At 42.8% G+C, this 22,556-nt stretch overlaps 1 long non-coding RNA gene across 1 annotated transcript in view; it reads left to right on the top strand.

Moving 5' to 3' along the window:
- The first annotated feature begins 7,529 nt into the window (after positions 1-7,529).
- Positions 7,530-22,556, top strand: part of LOC309642564 — a 290,224-nt gene continuing 275,197 nt past the window's right edge. Inside the window, exon 1 of the long non-coding RNA XR_014253256.1 lies at positions 7,530-17,632. This is a non-coding gene — a long non-coding RNA (uncharacterized lncRNA). The remainder of the gene's footprint in view (positions 17,633-22,556) is intronic.

Here is a 22,556-nt window from a genome sequence, read left to right as displayed (position 1 = left end):
TTGATTTGTGACCCAAGATATGATCTATCCTGGAGAATGTTCCATGAGCACTTGAGAAAAATGTGTATTCTGTTGTTTTTGGGTGGAATGTCCTATAAATATCAATTAAGTCCATCTTGTTTAATGTATCATTTAAAGCTTGTGTTTCCTTATTTATTTTCATTTTGGATGATCTGTCCATTGGTGAAAGTGGGGTGTTAAAGTCCCCTACTATGATTGTGTTACTGTCGATTTCCCCTTTTATGGCTGTTAGTATTTGCCTTATGTATTGAGGTGCTCCTATGTTGGGTGCATAAATATTTACAATTGTTATACCTTCCTCTTGGATCGATCCCTTGATCATTATATAGTGTCCTTCTTTGTCTCTTGTAATAGTCTTTATTTTAAAGTCTATTTTGTCTGATATGAGAATTGCTACTCCAGCTTTCTTTTGATTTCCATTTGCATGGAATATCTTTTTCCATCCCCTCACTTTCAGTCTATATGTGTCTCTAAGTCTGAAGTGGGTCTCTTGTAGACAGCATATACATGGGTCTTGTTTTTGTATCCATTCAGCCAGCCTGTGTCTTTTGGTGGGAGCATTTAATCCATTTACATTCAAGGTAATTATCGATATGTATGTTCCTATTCCCATTTTCTTAAATGTTTTGGGTTTGTTATTGTAGGTGTTTTCCTTCTCTTGTGTTTCTTGCCTAGAGAAGTTCCTTTAGCATTTGTTGTAAAGCTGGTTTGGTGGTGCTGAACTCTGTCAGCTTTTGCTTGTCTGTAAAGGTTTTAATTTCTCCATCACATCTGAATGAGATCCTTTTGCTGGGTAGAGAAATCTTGGTTGTAGGTTTTTCTCCTTCATCACTTTAAGTATATCCTGCCACTCCCTTCTGGCTTGCAGAGTTTCTGTTGAAAGATCAGATGTTAACCTTATGGGGATTCATTCCCTTGTGTGTTATTTGCTGTTTTTCCCTTGCTGCCTTTAATATGTTTTCCTTATATTTAATTTTTGACAGTTTGATTAATATGTGTCTTGGCGTGTTTCTCCTTGGGTTTATCCTGTATGGGACTCTCTGTGCTTCCAGGACTTGATTAACTATTTCCTTTCCCATATTAGGGTAGTTTTCAACTATAATCTCTTCAAATATTTTCTCAGTCCCTTTCTTTTTCTCTTCTTCTTCTGGGACCCCTATAATTCGAATGTTGGTGCGTTTAATGTTGTCCCAGAGATCTCTGAGACTGTCCTCAGTTCTTTTCATTCTTTTTTCTTTAGCCTGCTCTGCAGTAGTTATTTCCACCATTTTATCTTCCAGGTCACTTATCCGTTCTTCTGCCTCAGTTATTCTACTATTGATCCCATCTAGAGTATTTTTAATTTCATTTATTGTGTTTTTCATCATTGCTTGGTTCCTCTTTAGTTCTTCTACGTCCTTGTTAAATGTTTCTTGCATTTTGCCTGTTCTATTTCCAAGATTTTGGATCATCCTTACTATCATTATTCTGAATTCTTTTTCAGGTAGACTACCTATTTCCTCTTCATTTGTTCAGTCTGGTGTGTTTTGAGCCTGCTCCTTCATCTGCTGTGTGTTTTTCTGTCGTCTCATTTTGCTTATCTTACTGTGTTTGGGGTCTCCTTTTCACAGGCTGCAGGTTTGTAGTTCCCGTTGTTGTTGGTATCTGTCCCCAGTGGCTAAGGTTGGTTCAGTGGGTTGTGTAGGCTTCCTGGTGGAGGGAACTAGTGCCTGAGTTCTGGTGCATGAGGCTGAATCTTGTCTTTCTGGTGGGCACGTCCATGTCTGGTGGTGTATTTTGGGGTGTCTGTGGGCTTATTATGATTTTAGGCAGCCTCTCTGCTAATGGATGGGGCTGTGTTCCTGTCTTGCTAGTTGTTTGGCATAGGGTGTCCAGCACTGTAGCTTGCTGGTCGTTGAGTGAAGCTGGGTCTTGATGTTGAGATGGAGATCTCTGAGAGATTTTCGCCGTTTGTTATTACGTGGAGCTGGGAGGTCTCTTGTGGACCAGTGTCCTGAAGTTGGCTCTCCCACCTCAGAGGCACGGCCCTGATGCCTGGCTGGAGCACCAAGAGCCTTTCGTCCACACGGCTCAGAGTAAAAGGGAGAAAAAATAGAAAGAAAGAAAGAGGCTATAATATAGTGAAGTAAAATAAAGCTATTATAAAGCAGAGCTATACAGACAAAATCTCACCCAGAAGCATATACATATACACTCACAAAAAAAAGGAAAAGGGGAAAAATTAATATATCCTGCTCTGAAAGTCCACCTCCTGAATTTGGGATGATTTGTTGTCTATTCAGGTATTCAACAGATGCAGGCACATCAAGTTGTTTGTGGAGTTTTAATCAGCTTCTTCTGAGGCTGCTGGGAGAGATTTCCCCTTCTCTTCTCTGTTCGCACAGCTCCTGGGGATCAGCTTTGGATTTGGACCTGCCTCTGCGTGTAGGTCACCTGAGGGCGTCTGTTCCCCGCCCAGACAGGAGAGGGTTAAAGGAGCAGCTGCTTCGGGGGCTCTGGCTCACTCAGGCCGCAGGGAGGGAGGGGTACGGAGGAGGCGGGGCAAGCCTGCGGCGGCAGAGGCCGGCGTGACGTTGCAGCAGCCTGAGGCGCTCAGTGCGTTCTCCCTGGGAAGTTGTCCCTGGATCACGGGAGCCTGGCAGTGGTGGGCTGCACCGGCTCCCGGGAGGGGCGGTGTGGAGAGTGACCTGTGCTCGCACACAGGCTTTTTGGAGGCGGCAGCAGCAGCCCCAGCATCTCACGCCCGTCTCTGGGGCCCGCGCTGATCGCTGCGGCTCGCGCCCGTCTGTGGAGCTTGTTTAGGCGGCGCTCTGAATCCCCTCTCCTTGCGCGCCGTGAAACAAAGAGGCAAGAAGAATTCTCTTGCCTCTTCCGCAGCTGCAGACTTTTTCCCGGACTCTCTACCAGCCACCTGTGGTGGGCTAACCCCTTCAGGCTGTGTTTACGCCGCCAACCCCAGTCCTCTCCCTGCCATCTGACCGAAGCTGAGCCTCAGCTGCAAGCCCCGCCCGCCCCGGCGGGGGAGCAGACAAGCCTTTTGGGCTGGTGAGTGCTGCTCGGCGCCAAGCCTCTGTGCGGGAGTCTCTCCGTTTTTCACTCTGCGCCCCTGTTGCTGTGGGATCCGCGCTGTTAGCCGCGGCTCGCGCCCGTCTCTGGAGTTCGTTTAGGCGGCGCTCTGAATCCCCTCTCCTCGCGCACCAGGAAACAAAGAGGGAAGAAAAAGTCTCTTGCCTCTTCGGCAGCTGCAGACTTTTTCCCGGACTCCCTCCCGGCTAGCTGTGGTGCACTAACCCCTTCAGGCTGTGTTCACGCCGCCAACCCCAGTCCTCTCCCTGCGATCCAACCCGAAGCCCAAGCCTCAGTTCCCAGCCCTGCCCGCCCCGGCAGGTGAGCAGACAAGCCTCTCGGGCTGGTGAGTGCTGCTCGTTGCCGAGCCTCTGTGCGGGAATCTCTCCGCTTTGCCCTCCGCACCCCTGTGGCTGCGCTCTCCTCCGTGGCTCCGAAGCTTCCCCCCTCTCCCACCCGCAGTCTCTGCCCGCGAAAGGGGCTTCCTAGTGCGTGGAAATCTTTCCTCCTTCACAGCTCCCTCCCACTGGTGCAGGTGCCGTCCCTATTCTTTTGTCTCTGTTATTTCTTTTTTCTTTTGCCCTACCCAAGTACGGGGGGAGTTTCTTGCCTGTTTGGAGGTCGGACGTTTTCTGTCAGCACTCAGTGGGTGTTCTGTAGGAGCAGTTCCACGTGTAGATGTATTTCTACTGTGTCTGTGGGAAGGAAGGTGATCTCCGCGTCTTACTCTTCCGCCATCTTCTCTCCCCCCCCCACAGATATTTTTTACATAATAATAGACCATTATCCCACCGAGTAAAAACAACAGTAATTGTTGGTGTTATCTAAAACGATTGAAGTATTTGGCAAGACCCAGCAATCCCTGCTTTAGAATTGGCTACAGTGTGGGCCTCCAGTCGGGAAATACTGGGTCTTTCTCGCATATCTTCTGCCCATGGAAAATCACTCTTCAAAGCCTGACAATACCTCAGTATCCCCTCCATCTGTCACAGCTTTGGAATGAAGGAGTTGTTCAGTAATAGTGGGCCAAACTGAGGCAGTTTGAGAAGGTATATCCTGAGTCCACAAGAAAGATAAAGGTCCCTGAAGGCAAGGACATTTTACACATTGTACAGACCAGAGGCCCCGAAGAAGAAATGGATTGTTTTTATTCCCACAGGCTTTCGTTATTCTTCAGGGAGAGACCAAAAATTTAATTGACCTAAACAGGTATAAAGCGATTCAATAATACAAGATTTAGCTGATTGCATTCTGATTGAATATAAACCAGCTAATTACCTTGCTTTCTAAGACACTGTATTTGTGTTGTGAGGTAAATAAAATGGCCAACACAATATTTGGCAAGCTGGATAGAATCACTCATTTTTGACCTCTGTGTAAATTTGGGATAGCTAAAAATCTACTCTTCTCTTTTTTACCCAAACTATTAGAACAAATGTATTGTGCTTAAACTGATGATCCTGTGGATCCAACTAGTGACAAAGCAGAGGAGAACTGTAGACTCACCAGGCACCCACACCTCAACCCATGTAATTTGTCTCTTTACATTTTGCTCTTGTATTTACGATGCCATGATGCTTTATGATTCCATGGCTCAAAAGAGATTAGAAAGACACTGGTCTGGAGGGTGACTGCTAGACGTCTCTGTAGAGAGAGCTGGCTAAGGCAGCTCTGTGGTTGCTTCCCTTCGTAGGAAAGCTGAGGGATGTATGTCCCTTTCCCCCACTATGGGTTTGGGCTATCCAAACACGTGGTAGAGCAGTGATCAGCAGACCAGTCTCCTACTACATGGCCGCATCCCAAGAGAGATATGTGGCTGGCTTCCCAACTTGAAATGTACACACTGAGGAATCCCAGCTCCTCATCTTTCAGGGAGAGTGCGATTAAATGTTGCCCAGCTGTGGGCTTGTCACTGGAGCAGGACCCCCATCCATCATCAATCATCCCATTTATCTGACAGCTGAATAAGCCTGTTAAACAATGACCAAAGTGCTTACTGTCTGCGGCAAACAGGAAAATTACTGCTTTCATGTGTGTACACTGATGGTTTCTTCTGTTATTTACCTTAACAAAGCAACTCAACACAATTAGAGCAAACTACCGAAGGCACCTGGTTATGTTTAGCTAAGGGATTCAGTTTAAGGAGCAAGTAGCTAATGAAGCACAGGCTGCTATCACAGCAGCCCTAATAAGCTGGAAATCACAAGGAGAATAAGTGCTGAACATTTGCCTGGTGGGGGAGTGATTGAACTTTGAAGGGCATCAGCAGGTTCCGCTAGGCATCCTCAACTGTTTTACACCGGGATGCCCTGAAATTTAGAGACCAAATGTGAACTTTGCCCCTTTCGTGGTTAATCCATCCATTTTTTAAAATTGCCAGCTACTAGCTGTGGGCTTCCGAGGGTTCAGGCCAAAAGTGGTCAGTGGAGTCTTGACAGAACTCAGAAAAAAAGATCATGGAGATCAAAGGCTCAGATGCCAAAAAACAGAAAAGTCAGTGCCAGGGGGCACAGTGACAGCAGAGTTTTGAAGAAGCGGGAGCTAAAGGAATTACCTGGCACACAGGCCCTGTCAAGCCATGGGTAGAATGCGGACAAGGGAAATGTAGGTAGAGTCAAACCACAGAAAACCATGGAGTTGGCAAGGAGCCCAAGACCAGAGGCTCTTGGTGTAGGAGAAAGACCAAAGCTTTGGAGTTAGGCTACAGTTTGACTTAAACTCTAATGCCTACTCCTTTGGGGTGATCCTTGCATGTTCTCAGTCTCAGTTTTTTTTGATCTGTAAAAGGAGGAAGCAATTCTGCCCGTCTTATAAGACGGGTGTGCCAAGTCAATGTCATAATGTTGAAAAGAAAAGGGCACCTCACAGTGCTTGGCACATAGACATGCTCGGCCTCTGGGAACCGCGTTGTTCTTTGTCACTGTCGTCACGGTGCCCGTTTGGTGGCTAGACCAGACATTAGCTAACCGTGGAGCATCTTCCTCAGCATACTGTCTTCTTGCTCTTTAAAGGAGATGTGGAAAACACTCCATTCCGGGTGTTTTCTTGGGTCACTGGTTGGATGTTTTGACTTTATAGCCAGACTCTTTGTGAATATTTTGGGTAACGTTTTTGCCCTCCATCAGGATGGAATACAAAATGACATTTTCAAATTCAGCATCTTTGTGATGGGAACAGACTCAGGAAGAGCCAATAACAGTTTTACATATATATTTAGGGCAGGTGTCTTTTGTGAACTGACACGGAGAATTATGTGTCAGCCTCTGCGACGTGCATGCATATCCTTATTTAATTCTCACGTCCTATAGGAGAAGTTATTAGTACCTACTCCTTTTTTATGGGAGAGGAGACCGACGTGACTTACCCACAGCCACAGTAATTGACATTGGTTGTTCACAGATCCTCTAAATCATTTGTGCTCCCTTCACAGTTTGACAATGACCTATTTTGTAAATCCTGTCTTTCCAACAACAAAAAAAATCATAAAACCACCATTACCACCAAACTCCTACGTTTCCAAGCCTCCCTTAATGCCAGGGTGCAGACATGTGACTTAGATTCTACCAGTTAGGTATAAGCCACTTGGGGAACCAAGCAGGATATGGGATGCCCTCTTGGTTGTGGGAGTAGAGTCAGAGGTGACACGGTCGTGGGTTCATGTGCCAGCAGCTTCCTAACTGGAACCACCATGGTCCTCGGTGATATTTCTGAAAGCTCAGCCTGTTGCCCCTGACTTTCCAAAGGGTGCACAATTTTTCTAAAATTCCCAAAAAAATTCCCCACTGTTTACAACTCAGAACTTCAACTGAGAATCTGTTTTGGGCCCTGGTCTTTATTTCTCTAAAATTCATTACAACTGAGAAAAGTTCCTGCCTGCTGTCCGTGTCTCCTTTTCCTGCTGCTCCTGTGGCTGCGTTCTCTGCAGACTGTGGGGTGAAGCAGAGCCCAGCAGTCTGGCCAGCATCCACCTCCCCAGCCTGGGGACTGTGGGGCCTCAGTGCTGAGAAGCCTGGGCAGAGCCGTCTCACCAGATCTTGTTGTCTCTTTCCTGGCAGTTAGGTTTGTATATTTAATAACCACCCCCCCCCCCGCCACCAAAGACTTTAGGGTTCCAGGGCTGAGCAGTATAGCAGATTATACCCCATTGTGATCCCTTGTCTTGCTTTCAGGAACATTGAGCCACACTGACTATCAAGACCTCTTTCTATAAGGTTGGAAGAGAATAGGTGCTTCTGTGACTCACTGCCTGTTCTGGTCCCAGGCTCATCATCTGCTTTGGGGCCAGCCACAGCTCTGAGCCAAAGAGCAACCCTTGCAGGAATTTCCCGAGGGAGCCTTTAGTTATAAGCTGATTGACTCCTTCAGGGGCCCGAGCTTTCCAGTCCCTGCACTGAAAATGTCTGCCACGTTTGCCTGCTGCTTGGAAGAATGCCAGATGTAGAAAACAAAGTTCCCTTGGGCATACTCAAGGATCTGAACATTTGGGGTGGTGGGCATATTGCTTAGGGGCACAGGTGTCTCAGCATGGGTAGTGGGTAGACCTCACACACTTGATTCAGGTCTGCAATCTTGTACTCGCTGCTGCTGTCCTGGGTTGTTTTCTTTGGGTTTCCTGTTTGTTCAGGTGCCTTGCTTGAGGAGTACACCGTTCCGCTACTTACACAACTTCTTTCTTTACATGATATAAATTATTCACCCCATAAAGCAGCACACATCTTACTATTTTCTTTTATTTAGCCTTTTTGTTGAATGGCCATGTTTTCTTTATTCTTAGTAAAGGTTGGACCATAGTCGCTCTTGTTTTTAGCAATTAAAGTGACTATTTAAAGACGAAAAGGCGCATTCTTACGTAATCATCCACGTGTGGTGAAATGCAACCATTTTAAACTCTTTATGGAATATAAGAACTTCTTGATTTTGGCTTGTTTTCATGACTCCTTCTCCTTTTCCATTCTTTATTAATCTGTGACTTTTAAAATTTTTAAAAATTTATTAAAAAATTAAATAAAACGTAATGGTACAAAAAGTTTGAAAGTAAAAGAATTGGAAAACATATACTCTGCAAATGTAAACCAAAAGGAAATTATATAATAACAGATACAGTAGACTTGAAAGCAAAAGCGTTCTAGAAATAAACAAGGTCAGTTCATATCAACAACTCCAATTTACCAGGAAGTTTTAAATTTGTATGCACTTAACTTCAAATTATATAGAGCAACAGAGTTACAAGGAAAAAATAGACAAATTCACTATCATAATAAGAGATTTAACATACTGCTGTCATACACTGATAGAGGATACCTCTTTCAGAACCAGTAAAACCCCCCGCAAAAAATTAGTAAGGATATAAAAAACTTAAATAACGTGAGCAGCAAATTTGATTAAACAAGCAGATATATAGCCACTATACTCCAAAATTTTAAATTACAAATTATTTTCAAGCACACTTGGAACATTTTAAAAACTGACCATATTGTGCTATAAGGAAAATTTTAACAAATTTCAAAGTATTAAAATTATACAAAGTGTGTTTCTTGACTTGTAGTTAACCTAAAAATCAGTAACAAAAAAGTAACTTCAAGTTATGAAAAACACTACATCTAAGTAACCCCCCCCAAAAAAATCACAATTGGAGTTAGAAAATAATTTGAACTGAATGATAATAAAAATATTACATACCAAAACTTGGATATGACTAAAGCTGTGCTTACAGGAAAATATATAGTCTTTTTTTTTCTCTCAAGGTAACAGTGGTGTTTTTTTTTTTTTTTAATTGCACACATGGCTATGAACCTAATACATAGGTTTTCTCTATTTTTTTTTATACAGCAGGTTCTTATTAGTCGTCAGTTTTATACACATCAGTGTATACATGTCAATCCCAATCGCCCAATTAATCCCCCCCACCCCTACCCCACCCCCCACACGGGTTTCCCCCCTTGGTGTCCATACATTTATTCTCTGCATCGCTGTCTCAATTTCTGCCCTGCAAACCGGTTCATCTGTACCATTTTTCTAGGTTCCACATATATGGGTTAATATACGATATTTGTTTTTCTCTTTCTGACTTACTTACTCTGTATGACAGTCTCTAGATGCATCCACGTCTCTACAAATGACCCAAGTTCGTTCCTTTTTATGGCTGAGTAATATTCCATTATATATATGTACCACATCTTCCTTATCCATTTTTCTGTCGATGGGCATTTAGGCTGCTTCCATGACCTGGCTATTGTAAGTAGTGCTGCAATGAACATTGGGGTGCATGTGTCTTTTTGAATTATGGTTTTCTCTGGGTATATTCCCAGGAGTGGGATTGCTGGGTCATATGGTAATTCTATTTTTAGTTTTTTAAGGAACCTCCATACTGTTCTCCATAGTGGCTGTATCAGTTTACATTCCCACCAACAGTGCAAGAGGGTTCCCTTTTCTCCACACCCTCTCCAGCATTTGTTCTTTGTAGATTTTCTGATGAAGCCTATTCTAACTGGTGTGAGGTGATACCTCACTGTAGTTTTGATTTGCATTTCTCTAATAATTAGTGATGTTGAGCAGCTTTTCATGTGCTTCTTGGCCATCTGTATGTCTTCTTTGGAGAAATGTCTGTTTAGGTCTTCTGCCCATTTTTGGATTGGGTTGTTTGTTTTTTTAATATTGAGCTGCATGAGCCGTTTGGATATTTTGGAGATTAATCCTTTGTCCGTTGATTCGTTTGCAAATATTTTCTCCCATTCTGAGGGTTGGCTTTTCGTCTTGTTTATGGTTTCCTTTGCTGTGCAAAAGCTTTGAAGTGTCATTAGGTCCCATTTGTTTATTTTTGTTTTTATTTCCATTACTCTAGGAGGTGGATCGAAAAAGATCTTGCTGTGATTTGTGTCAAAGAGTGTTCTTCCTATGTTTTCCTCTAAGAGTTTTATAGTGTCTGGTCTTACATTTAGGTCTCTAATCCATTTTGAGTTTATTTTTGTGCATGGTGTTAGGGAGTGTTCTAATTTCATTCTTTTATATGTAGCTGCCCACTTTTCCCAGCACCACTTATTGAAGAGACTGTCTTTTCTCCATTGTATATCCTTGCCTCCTTTGTCATAAATTAGTTGACATTAGGTGCGAGGGTTCATCTCTGGTCTTTCTATCCTGTTCCAATTATCTGTATTTCTGTTTTTGTGCCAGTACCATATTGTCTTGATTACTGTAGCTTTGTAGTATAGTCTGAAGTCAGGGAGTCTGATTCCTCCAGCTCCGTTTTTTTCCTTCAAGACTGCTTTGGCTTTTTGGGGTCTTTTGTGTCTCCATACAAATTTTAAGATTTTTTGTTCTAGTTCAGTAAAAAATGCCATTGGTAATTTGATAGGGATTGCATTGAATCTGTAGATTGCTTTAGGTAGTAAAGTCATTTTCACAGTATTGATTCTTCCAATCCAAGAACATGGCATATCTCTCCATCTATTGGTACCATCTTTAATTTCTTTCATCAGTGTCTTATAGTTTTCTGCATACAGGTCTTCTGTCTCCCTAGGTAGGTGTATTCCTAGGTATTTTATTCTTTTTGTTGCAGTGGTAAATGGGAGTGTTTCCTTAATTTCTCTTTCAGATTTTTCATCATTAGTGTAAAGGAATGCAAGAGATTTCTGTGCATTAATATTGTATCCTGCAACTTTACCAAATTCATTGATTAGCTCTAGCAGTTTTCTGGTGGCATTTTTAGGGTTCTCTATGTATGGTATCATGTCATCTGCAAACAGTGACAGTTTTACTTCTTCTTTTCCAGTTTGTATTCCCTTTTATTTCTTTTTCTTCTCTGATTGCCAAGGCTAGGACTTCCAAAACTATGTTGAATATAGCGGTGAGAGTGGACATCCTTGTCTTGTTCCTGATCTTAGAGGAAATGCTTTCAGTTTTTCACCATTGAGAATGATGTTTGCTGTGGGTTTGTCATATATGGCCTTTATTATGTTGAGGTAGGTTCCCCCTAGGCCCACTTTCTGGAGAGATTTTATCATAAATGGGTGTTGAATTTTGTCAAAAGCTTTTTCTGCATCTATTGAGATGATCATATGGTTTTTCTTCTTCAATTTGTTAACATGGTGTATCACATTGATTTGTGTATATTGAAGAATCCTGCATCCCTGGGATAAATCCCACTTGATCATGGTGTATGATCCTTTTAATGTGTTGTTGGATTCTGTTTGCTAGTATTTTGTTGAGGATTTTTGCATCTATATTCATCAGTGATATTGGTCTGTAATTTTCTTTTTTTTGTAGTCTCTTTGTCTGGTTCTGGTATCAGGGTGATGGTGGCATCATAGAATGAGTTTGGGAGTGTTCCTTCCTCTGCAGTTTTTTGGAAGAGTTTGAGAAGGATGGGTGTTAGCTCGTCTGTAAATGTTTGATAGAATTCACCTGTGTAGCCATCTGGTCCTGGACTTTTGTTTGTTGGAAGATTTTTAATCACAGTTTCAATTTCATTCCTTGTGGCAATTTAAAAAAATGGATGTTCATATTTTCTGTTCATATTTTCTGTTTCTTCCTGTTTCAGTCTTGGCAAGTTATACCTTTCTAAGAATTTGTCCATTTCTTCCAAGTTGTCCATTTTATTGGCATAGAGTTGCTTGTAGTAGTCTCTTAGGATGCTTTGTATTTCTGCGGTGTCTGTTGTAACTTCTCCTTTTTCATTTCTAATTTTACTGATCTGAGTCCTCTCCCTCTTTTTCTTGATGAGTCTGGCTAATGGTTTATCAGTTTTGTTTATCTTCTCAAAGAACCAGCTTTTAGTTTAATAGATCTTTGCTATTGTTTTCTTTGTTTCTATTTCATTTATTTCTGCTCTGATCTATATGATTTCTTTCCTTCTGCTAACTTTGGATTTTATTTGTTCTTCTTTCTCTAGTTCCTTTATGTGTAAGGTTAGATTATTTATTTGAGATTTTTTTTGTTTCTTGAGGTAGGCTTGTATAGCTATAAACTTCCCTCTTAGAACTGCTTTTGCTGCATCCCATAGGGTTTGGATCGTCATGTTTTCATTGTCATTTGTCTCTAGGTATTTTTTGATTTTCTCTTTGATTTCTTCAGTGATCTCTTGGTTATTTAGTAACGTATTGTTTAGCCTCCATGTGTTTGTGTTTTTTATGTTTTTTTCCCCTGTAATTCATTTCTAATCTCATAGCATTGTGTTCAGAAAAGATGCTTGATATGATTTCAATTTTCTTAAATTTACTGAGGCTTGATTTGTGACCCATGATGTGATCTATCCTGGAGAATGTTCTGTGTGCACTTGAGAAGAAAGTGTAATCTGCTGTTTTTGGATGGAATGTCCTATAAATATCAATTAAAGCTATCTGGTCTATTGTGTCATTTAAAGCTTCTGTTTCCTTATGTATTTTCATTTTGGATGATCTGTCCATTGGTGTAAGTGAGGTGTTAAAGTCTCCCACTATTATTGTGTTACTGTCGATTTCGTCTTTTATAGCTGTTAGCAGTTGCCTTATGTATTGAGGTGCTCCTATGTTGGGTGCATATATAATTGTTATATCTTCTTCTTAGATGGATCCCTTGATCATTACGTAGTGTCCTTCCTTGTCTCTTGTAACATTCTTTATTTTAAAGTCTATTTTATCTCATATGAGTATTGCTACTCCAGCTTTCTTTTGATTTCCATTTGCATGGAGTATCTTTTTCCATCACCCCACTTTCAGTCTGTATGTGTCCCTAGATCTGAAGTGGGTCTCTTCTAGACAGCATATATATGGATCTTGTTTTTGTATCCATTCAACGAGCCTGCATCTTTTGGTTGGAGCATTTAATCCATTCACGTTTAAGGTAATTATAGATATGTACGTTCCTATGACCATTTTCTTAATTGTTTTGGGTTTTTTTTCATTTATTTATTTATTTGTTTGTTTGTTTGTTTGTTTATAGCTGTGTTGGGTCTTCGTTTCTGTGCGAGGGCCCCCTCTAGTTGCGGCCAGCGGGGGCCACTCCTCATCGTCGTGCACGGGCCTGTCACTATCGTGGCCTCTCTTGTTGCGGAGCACGGGCTCCAGATGCGCAGGCTCAGCAGTTGTGGCTCACGGGCCCAGTTGCTCCGCGGCATGTGGGATCCTCCCAGACCAGGGCTCGAACCCCTGTCCCCTGCATCGGCAGGCAGACTCTCAACAACTGTGCCACCAGGGAAGCCCATGGGTTTGTTTTTGTAGGTCCTTTTCTTCTCTTGTGTTTTCCACTTAGAGAAGTTCCTTTAGCATTTGTTGTAGAGCTGGTTTGGTGGTGCTGAATTCTCTTAGCTTTTGCTTGTCTGTAAAGCTTTTGATTTCTCCATCGAATCTGAATGAGATCCTTGCTGGGTAGAGTAATCTTGGCTGTAAGTTCCTCCCTTTCATCACTTGAAGTATATCATCCCACTCCCTTCTGGCTTGTAGAGTTTCTGCTGAGAAATCAGCTGTTAACTTTTTGGGAGTTTCCTTGTATGTTATTTGTCATTTTTCCCTTGCTGCTTTCAATAATTTTTCTTTGTCTTTAATTTTTGCCAACTTGATTACTATGTGTCTCAGCATGTTTCTCCTTGGGTTTATCCTATATGGGACTCTCTGCACTTTCTGGACTTGGGTGGCTATTTCCTTTCCCATGTTAGGGAATTTTTTGACTATAATCTCTTGAAATATTTTCTCGGGTCCTTTCCCTCTCTCTTCTCCTTCTGGGACCCGTATAATGCGAATGTTGTTGCGTTTAATGTTGTCCCAGAGGTCTCTTAAGTTGTCTTCATTTCTTTTCATTCTTTTATCTTTATTCTGTTCTGCAGAAGTGAATTCCACCATTGTGTCTTCCAGGTCACTTATCCTTTCTTCTGCCTCAGTGATTCTGCTATGGATTCCTTCTAGTGTATTTTTCATTTCAGTTTTTGTATTGTTCATCCCTGTTTGTTTGTTCTTTAATTCTTCTAGGTCTTTGTTAATCATTTCTTGCATCTTCTCGATCTTTGCCTCCATTCTTTTTCCTAGGTCTGGATCATCTTCACTATCATCATTCTGAATTCTTTTTCTGGAACGTTGCTTATCTCCACTTCATTTAGTTGTTTTTCTGGGGTTTTATCTTGTTCCTTCATCTGGTACATAGTTCTCTGACTTTTCGTTTTGTTTGTCTTTCTGTGAATGTGGTTTTCGTTCCACAGGCTGCAGGATTGTAGTTCTTCTTGCTTCTGCTGTCTGCCCTCTGGTGGATGAGGCTATGTAAGAGGCCTGTGCAGGTTTCCTGACGGGAGGGACTGGTGGTGGGTAGAGGTGGGTGTTGCTCTGGTGGGCAGAGCTCAGTAAAACTTTAATCTGCCTGACTGCTGATGTGTGGGGCTGGGTTCCCTCCCTGTTGGTTGTTTGGCCTGAGGCAACCCAACACTGGAGCCTACCCGGGCTCTTTGGTGGGGCTAATCGCAGACTCTGTGAGGTCTCACACCAAGGAGTACTTCCCAGAACTTCTGTTGCCAGTGTCCTTGTCCTCACAGTGAGCCACAGCCACCCCCACCTCTGCAGGAGACCCTCCAACACTAGCAGGTAGGTCTGGTTCAGTCTCCCCTGGGTTCACTGCTCTTTCCCCTGGGTCCCGATGCGCACACTACTTTGTGTGTGCCCTCCAAGAGTGGAGTCTCTGTTTCCCCCAGTCCTGTCGAAGTCCTGCAATCAATTCCCACTAGGCTTCAAAGTCTGATTCTCTAGGAATTCCTTCTCCTGTTGCTGGACCCCCAGGTTGGGAAGCCTGACGTGGGGCTCAGAACCTTCACTCCAGTGGGTGGACTTCTGTGGTATAAGTGTTCTCCAGTCTGTGAGTCAGCCACCCAGCAGTTATGGGATTTGATTTTACTGTGATTGCATCCCTCCTACTGTCTCATTGTGGCTTCTCCTTTGTCTTTGGATGTGGGGTATCTTTCTTGGTGAGATCCAGTGTCTTCCTTTCGATGATTGTCCAGCAGCTAGTTGTGATTCTGGTGTTTGCACAAGAAGGAGTGAGAGCACGTCCTTCTACTCCGCCATCTTGGTTCAGGCTTCCCTAATCTGTGACTTAAACTATTCAATTTTTACATGAGAATTTTGTATAAAATTTAGTTTATTTACTAAAATATAGTATAGTGTACTTATTAGCAAAAACCCTGGCCCTCTGTTTAGTTCATCTTGATTTTGTTCTCTGTTGCATAGTTTCTCTACCTGCTTATCAAATATTCTCAAAAGCAACAGTGGTTTAATTCAGCCCTTCATCTTCCGGATAGAGCCTTCTTCTTTCAGTCAGATGGATAATTGGTTGACAGATTTCTGAGGTTTGTTATACTCGCTTGTCTCTCTGCGAGCTTTACTTATCAATGATAGCTTGACTGAGGCAGTATAAACATTGGGTCACATTTTCCCCTTCAAGTTTTCTGAAAATGAAATGAGATTTGTCGTAAATTTTTGTGTCCCCACCACCCCCACCTTGTTGATTAAAAAACATTGCATTGACATATATACACTGATATGTATAAAATAGATAACTAACAAGAACCTGCTGTATAAAAAATAAAATAAAATTCAAAAATTCAAAAAATAAAAAACATTGCATTCCCATTACTGAAAATCCCTCATGAGAATCCCTTTATGCAGCCCGAGACCCGTGGCATCACCAGGTAGGGGTCTTATCTTTCCATAGGAATGGAGGCAAGTAGTGAGCTCTCACCATGGTTTCTTGCCAGGTTCTCTAAATTTGTACAGGTTCTACTGTGATCGTAACATGGGAGGAGAGCCTGTAGGGTCTGCTTCAAGCTCCTCTACTTGGATATTATGATTGCTTGAGTTTTGTTTTTCTGTAAAAGAATAAGGAGAAACTTTTACTTAATGCTCCAATGATAGTTTCACAACTGGAGGGCATCTGTGGCCCAAGCTGGAATGACCCTTCAGAGTTGTCCTGCATCGCCTCATCCTTCTGTTTTAGGGCAGTGGTTCTCAGGTTTGAAACATATTCTTCCCAGTCCCCCTCCCTGAGTAGGATCCTTGGGTTCCTGGGTTCTGCCAATAGAGACTCACCTGCAAGGCGTTGACAGCTCTGCTGTCACCTACTCCTGTCACCAAGGGCTCTCACCAATTTGGAGGCATAGAGTCCAGCCTCCTAGGGGCGATGCAGGACAACTCTGAAGGGTAATTCCAGCTTAACAGCTCACTGAGGGGCTGCCTGAATCCTTTGACAAGACCACATCATGGTCCACCTTCTCCTTTTGTTCAGTCCTGCTTCCTCCCCTTTCCTTTTTCATGTGTTGATCCTGAGCGTACTCCCTAAACACACTTCCTGCAAAATCATCTCATTCTCTGAGTCTGCTTCCTAGGGACCCCATTCTGCAATACTCGGTCGATTCCCTCAAGCTCCTCAGCCCCTTGCTTGGCGTGAACAGTGCCAGCCCTGATTGCACCTCAGGGCCTTCGCATGGGCTCTTTCTTCTGCCAAACTGCCCCTCCCTTTGCATGTCCTGATGGCTTGTTTCCTCACTTCAAGTTTCTGCTCAGATGCCACCTCATTGAGCAGGCCATTGTGACCTCCCCATAATAAATAAAATACTTTCCTCATTACCTTACTTTACTTTTCATTCCTCCTGATGACCATCTGACAGAAATATTTCTGTTTACTCTGTCTTCCCCTACCAGTGTGTACGTTCCATGAGAATATTTTGTTTGTTATTCCTTCCCCAGTGTCTGGCACATAGTAAGAACCCAATAAATACTTGTTGAAAGAATGAATACATGAGTGAATTCTATCTGCTTTCCTTCTGTAAGCCTGCAAGTACTTTCTCTTTCCATGCCTCCTCCTGTTTGGTTGCAGTTGGATGGCCGGAATTTCCAGCTAGAGAGAGCACATTCTAAAGTGTGCTCTTCACTAGCTGATTTAGTTAGGAGAGGGGAAAAAGATAGGATTCTTAGAAGAATGCCTGGAGAAAGCCCATTTTTCCTAGGTGGGGAAGGGGGAGATAATCTTCTGGCTTGTTTCTTTTCTTCTTCTTCCTCTTTTTTAAACTTTTCCTCTGTTGTCATACTTCAAAGCATTGGACACTGACGTATGTGCTACATCCCTGTAGCCTTTAACCTCATCATTGTCTGTTGCATGTGAATTACTAGGGGAGGTAATTCACTGAGCTGCATTTCATAGTGATCAGCAGCCCTTGGCTTGGCCGTAGGAGTAGGCGTCATCATGTCTGAGGATCAGTTAGTTACTGGTGAGTCTCCCCAATTCACTCAGTCACTGACTTCATACTTAGATACTTCTCTTATGTCTAAATTCCTCTTTTATTAAGAAAAGGGTGAAGACAAAGCCCTTGCGACACAATATTTCAATTAAGAGAAATGAAAATGATTAAGCCCTAAACCCACACTTGTCCTCTGCTTAACAAACACTTTTTCTCCCCCACACAGGAATATGAAACCTGAACCTTCCTTTCCCACTGTGGAGGCGTTACAGTTTGACGGAAGCAATTCACTTATCCATCTAATTTCCGGAAGATCTTGATTGTGAAGTGCCGTTTGTAGATCCCATCAGAGATGACCAGGTAAACGAGCAGTGACTGATTCAATTAATTGACAAGAATCTGTTAGCATGGATCCAAATCATCTTGTTTGAACACAGAGCGTTAGGTACCAATAACTATCAGGGTGGCTGTCATTTCATCTTGGTGGAATAGAGGCTCCTGCATGTGATGCAGCCCAGAAGGTGGCGCCGTGCACATTTAAGGGATAATTGATTTTTTTAAGTGCCAGTGGACCCTGTGTGGATAGCAGTTTGTGAGAAATCCCTCTAGTTGGTCAGTTTGAGGGGCAGAATCCACCCTTTCTGTGTCCGGCAGGCCCTCCCCTTTGAGGAAGTCAGGGCATTCACACTCCGTGTGTTTTCCTCCACTGTTGAGTGCTGTGGGGAGAATACGGGCATGGGAGTCAGAGGACTTACTTTGAAATCCTGGCTTTGCCATTTACAGGCTATGTGGCCCCGAGCATGGTACTTAACCTTGGTTTTGCTCAGTATAATTTAGGATTGATAAGAACTCTGTCTTCAGGCTCTGAGGATTAAATGAAATAATGTATGCTAAGTGTGTTACCTATGGTCAGGCCGCATGTCTGTCTTAGAAAAGGGCATCATTCTGGAGTGATGTGGCCCCTCTGATTGGCATGGTAAGTGGAGAGTGGGCTGGGCTGCAGCCCCCTCCAGTGCCTGCCTGGGCCAAGTGCCCTTGTGCTGCCCAGCCTGCCCTCCCCTCATCCCACTTTACCTGGAAACTTGTGAACCTGGATTTAGTTGATATGGCCATGCTCATCTTAGATGATTAACAGTGGCAAGCAATACCTCCCAGAAGAGGAGAAGGGTACAGTGTTATTCCTTTGGAGGGAGATGGAGAGATAACCAGGACAATTTAAGCCTTGGAGCCTTAAAATATATAATCAGTATGCTACGGAGCCAGACTGGAATAAACAAAAAGGCATGTAATTTGAACAAAGAATTCTTGGAAATCTGAAGTGGAAACTTAGCCCCCAGAGCAGGAGATTTTACCTACTTGGAAAATTGGATTTGTTAACCTTCAGGATGTTGAAATTCCTGGATAACTTAACAGAGTGTCTAAAATGTGGGTTCCCATGAACGATGACTTAGAGCTGGAGCTAGAGTGTGGTTCTAGCAGTGGGGACATGTTGCTATGGAAACCCTGAAGCTGGAAGTTCCTCCATGCCTCGGAAAGGCTGTCAATTAGATCCATGCAGTTGGGGAGTCTAATGAAAACAGACACTTGTCATTTTTCCAGCAGCCATCTAACATTATATACATTTAAAATATGACCATGGAAAGAAAAGCCTGCGGTTAAATTGAGCTGTTTATTTTAAGAGAATTCTCTTGTGTGGCTTTGACAGGGCAGATTTTTTTTTTCTCTCCCTCTACATTAAAGGAAAAAAGTGAGGCCCTCCAGTGTTGAGCAGAAACACAAATAGGAGAACCACTTATGGTGGTTCATTCCAGGTTGTTGGAGGGGAGCCTCAGTCCTACAACCCTTATTTACTTCACAGTGAGGGTGGGTGGCCCTCCCTTTCATATTCACCCCTTTCAAACTGGGTCCCCAGAGCTTTTGGTATTGTGAACTCACACTGGTTGACTGATAGGTACTTTTCTTTTAATGGGGCAGCCCATAAAAGAGACCTTCATTAGACGTCACTCTCTGCAAATGTCAGATGCTGAGGAATAAGGAATCATAGTTTTTGCTTAGATTGACTTGCCATTTGAGGCCAACTGCTGGGATCTGACTTTCCCTGAGAACACAAATCAATAGTCAGTAGAGAAATCGCAGAAGAAGAGCTGGTTGAGGATGGGGTATTACTATTTGTTTTCAATTGATTGTATGTGTGTATATATATATATTTGCTTATTTTTACCCAAACATGCTAATTTTGAGTTGCAATTTGCAGAAGAAACACTTGTACTTCATATCATGGGATGATTAATAATAAGATGGGAACACTTTTTTCAAATTGGGCTGGGAACTGAGGACCTGGTGGTTATGAACAATGTCAGGCACAAACAAAGAGCTGAAAGCTCATATTCAATCAAGCCTGCCTTTGCCTAACCCATTAGGCAGCCAAATGACAATTGAAAATTCAGTTCCCCACATTGAGAACTAAAGACTGGTGCCTCTTTGACTTCTGAGTTCAGGGCATCCTACTCTTTTTACTTTTCTTTTACATGTCAAATCAGAAGTAGATCAACAGAAACCAGTGTTATTAGTGCTCCAGTTAAGTTTGGCTCATAAGAATGTAGCAAACTGCATTTGGTTTTCAGCGATATTTGGAAATCGCATTTTATGTTCCAGGTCTGATTGCATCTGGTAATTATCACATCTCTTCTTGTGGCAAAGAAGCTAACAGTATTGATATGGAAAGACACAGATATTGCTTGGCCTCACGATTGAACTCGCGGGGGGGACAGTAATTACACATATCCCCAAAGTACACATATTATTTGGCACTAGATAAAGATTCTGCTGAGAAACTCTTTCTTGGTATACACAGGAATGATGGTAATTAGTACAATAAAAACAGGAAACAGCAAACCAAAGTCACATATCTGTCCCCATAGCTTTATACTCTAATATCAAACACTGCAGATGGATGGTTGGCAGAATGATTCCCCACGTCAAATATATTCAAGTAGAAAGTGCTGCTCAGTGGTTAGAGTGTAAGACTTAACATGGACTCTACCACTAACTGACTGTGTAATCTTGGGAAAGTCACTCACCCAATCTGGCTGTCAGTTTTAACACCTCTATTATCAATATAAGAGAGTTGATCTAATTGAGGACAAGTTTCCTTTTTGGATTCTGTAAGTGCAAAGCCTGCCATGTGGCCTTTAGGAGCTGAGCAAGTAGCTACTTCCTGGATGGGCAAGGAAGGCCCCATTCCCACAGAAGCAAGAGTTGTGCTACAGCTTCCCAGCCTAACCACGAGGACATGTGAGGACTAGAACCTTTGTTCTGCTTCTGCAGAGCATGGGCACGAGTCTAAGCACCTCTCTCTCAAATAGCAAGAGTTGCCCAGGCAGTGCACACACCAACATGCTTCTCTAACTACTCTTGGATGAGAAGGTGAGATGTTGCTCTGAGTGGGTCTTTTGGTTGTTGGTAGTTATAGGATCTCAAAGCTGTGGCTACATGGTCATCACTTAGATTCTCTTAAATGTTGTGATTTGCTACTTCTGGTAGCACAAAATTAGAACTTGGGAAAGAACAAAGGGATGGCCACCTCCCCCATAAGCTCTATTAATGACAATCATTTTGTAGAGAAAATTGCTCCTTTCTGGGCAGTGCCTCCTCTGACTCGATGCTGTCTGCCAGCCGAAGGTGAAATTACAACAATTACAAACTTAATCTTGTCTGTAACCCCTGAATTGACCCTTTGAAGGAACCTGGATTGTGTCTGAGTCTGTTATCTCTGCAAGGAGACAAGCTGTCTTCAGAATTGCTTTTGGGGCCCCATCATGGCATTGTGAAATTGCAGTTAGTGATCTTGGCAACATTTTTCAGATTTCTTGCAGATAAGCTTGAACACATCCAGTTCCCTGGTTTCCAATGTTATTTAGAGAATTGGATGATGTAAAAGCACTTATTTTTCCTTAACTCAGTTCTCATCATAATCCATCAACATCACAGTAGGTTTATTCTCCATTTCATTTTTATATGATCCTATTAGTTGGGAGTAACCCAAGTGATATTTTTCTTTACTATGGCCCTGTCTCCTCTTTGCCTTTGCTAGAACCTTTTACTAAGTCAGAATTCAGCCATCCTCTGTGCAGCGATTTTTATAACCCTGATTTTGCTCCTCGGGTTTTGCTAGGGATGAGATGAAAGCAGTTCCTTCTCTTCTATGCAAATGACATTTACAACAATGTCTTTAAATCAGAGGTTTGAGATGCCTCTCTTAGATGATTGAGGCTGATATGTTTGCAATCAACTGCACTCCGTGGTGTCCTTGCGCTACTCCATGAAAGTGAAAGTAAGTTTTGGAATTGAGAGTGAGTCACACTTCCAGGCCCTAAGGAACATGGCCCCATCATGGCTTCAGTGTGGTGACTCAGCCAAAGTGGAGCCTAGGATGTGTGAAAGGCTTCATTCTTGGCTATGTGGCTGCCTTCTATTAAGTTTCCAGGTGAGGGACTTCCCTGGTGGAGCTGTGGTTAAGAATGCGCCGGCCAATGCAGGGGACATGGGTTCGAGCCCTGGTCAGGGAAGATCCCACATGCCGTGGAGCAACTAAGCCCGTGCACCACAACTACTGAGCCTGCTCTCTAGAGCCCACGAGCCACAACTACTGAGCCCATGAGCCACAACTACTGAGCGCATGTGCCACAACTACTGAAGCCCGTGCGCCTAGAGCCCGTGCTCTGCAACAAGGGAAGCCACGGCGATGAGAAGCCTGTGCACTGCAACGAAGAGTAACCCCTACTTGCCACAACTAGAGAATGCCCACGCACAGCAACAAAGACCCAGTGCAGCCAAAAATAAATAAATAAATAAATTTATTTTAAAAATTATAGTAACATTTAAAAAAATTTTTTTTAAAGTTTAAATAAATAAATAAATAAATACTTTAAAAAAAAGTTTCCAGGTGAAACTGACATTCCCTGTTGTCAAGGAGCCAGTGGCTCTGAGTGAGCTCTCACCACAGCGGGAATGCTGGCCTGCCTCAAGGGGCATTTCTGTGTTTCCTGAGTTGGTTGCCTGTATATTGGAAACCTCACTGATCAGAGGCCACGACAGAAGGCAACATTTACTGTCACCATTAAAGGTTATTTAAGGAATGCACATTCCTCCTGTACAACTGTTTTTCCCTTTGCCATAGCAGTAGAAGGCAGTATGATAAAGTCTCAGTTCAGTTCAGTTTGACAAACTACTCATTGAGAATCTGTTGTGCTGGGACTAGTGAGATGAAAAGCTAAGGACTGCT

Source organism: Balaenoptera physalus (genome assembly GCF_965194825.1).
Source record: "Balaenoptera physalus genome assembly, chromosome: 14".
NCBI lineage: Eukaryota > Metazoa > Chordata > Mammalia > Artiodactyla > Balaenopteridae > Balaenoptera > Balaenoptera physalus.
The sequence above is the reverse complement of the archived record's forward strand: the minus strand, read 5'-3'. Positions and strand labels throughout refer to the sequence as shown.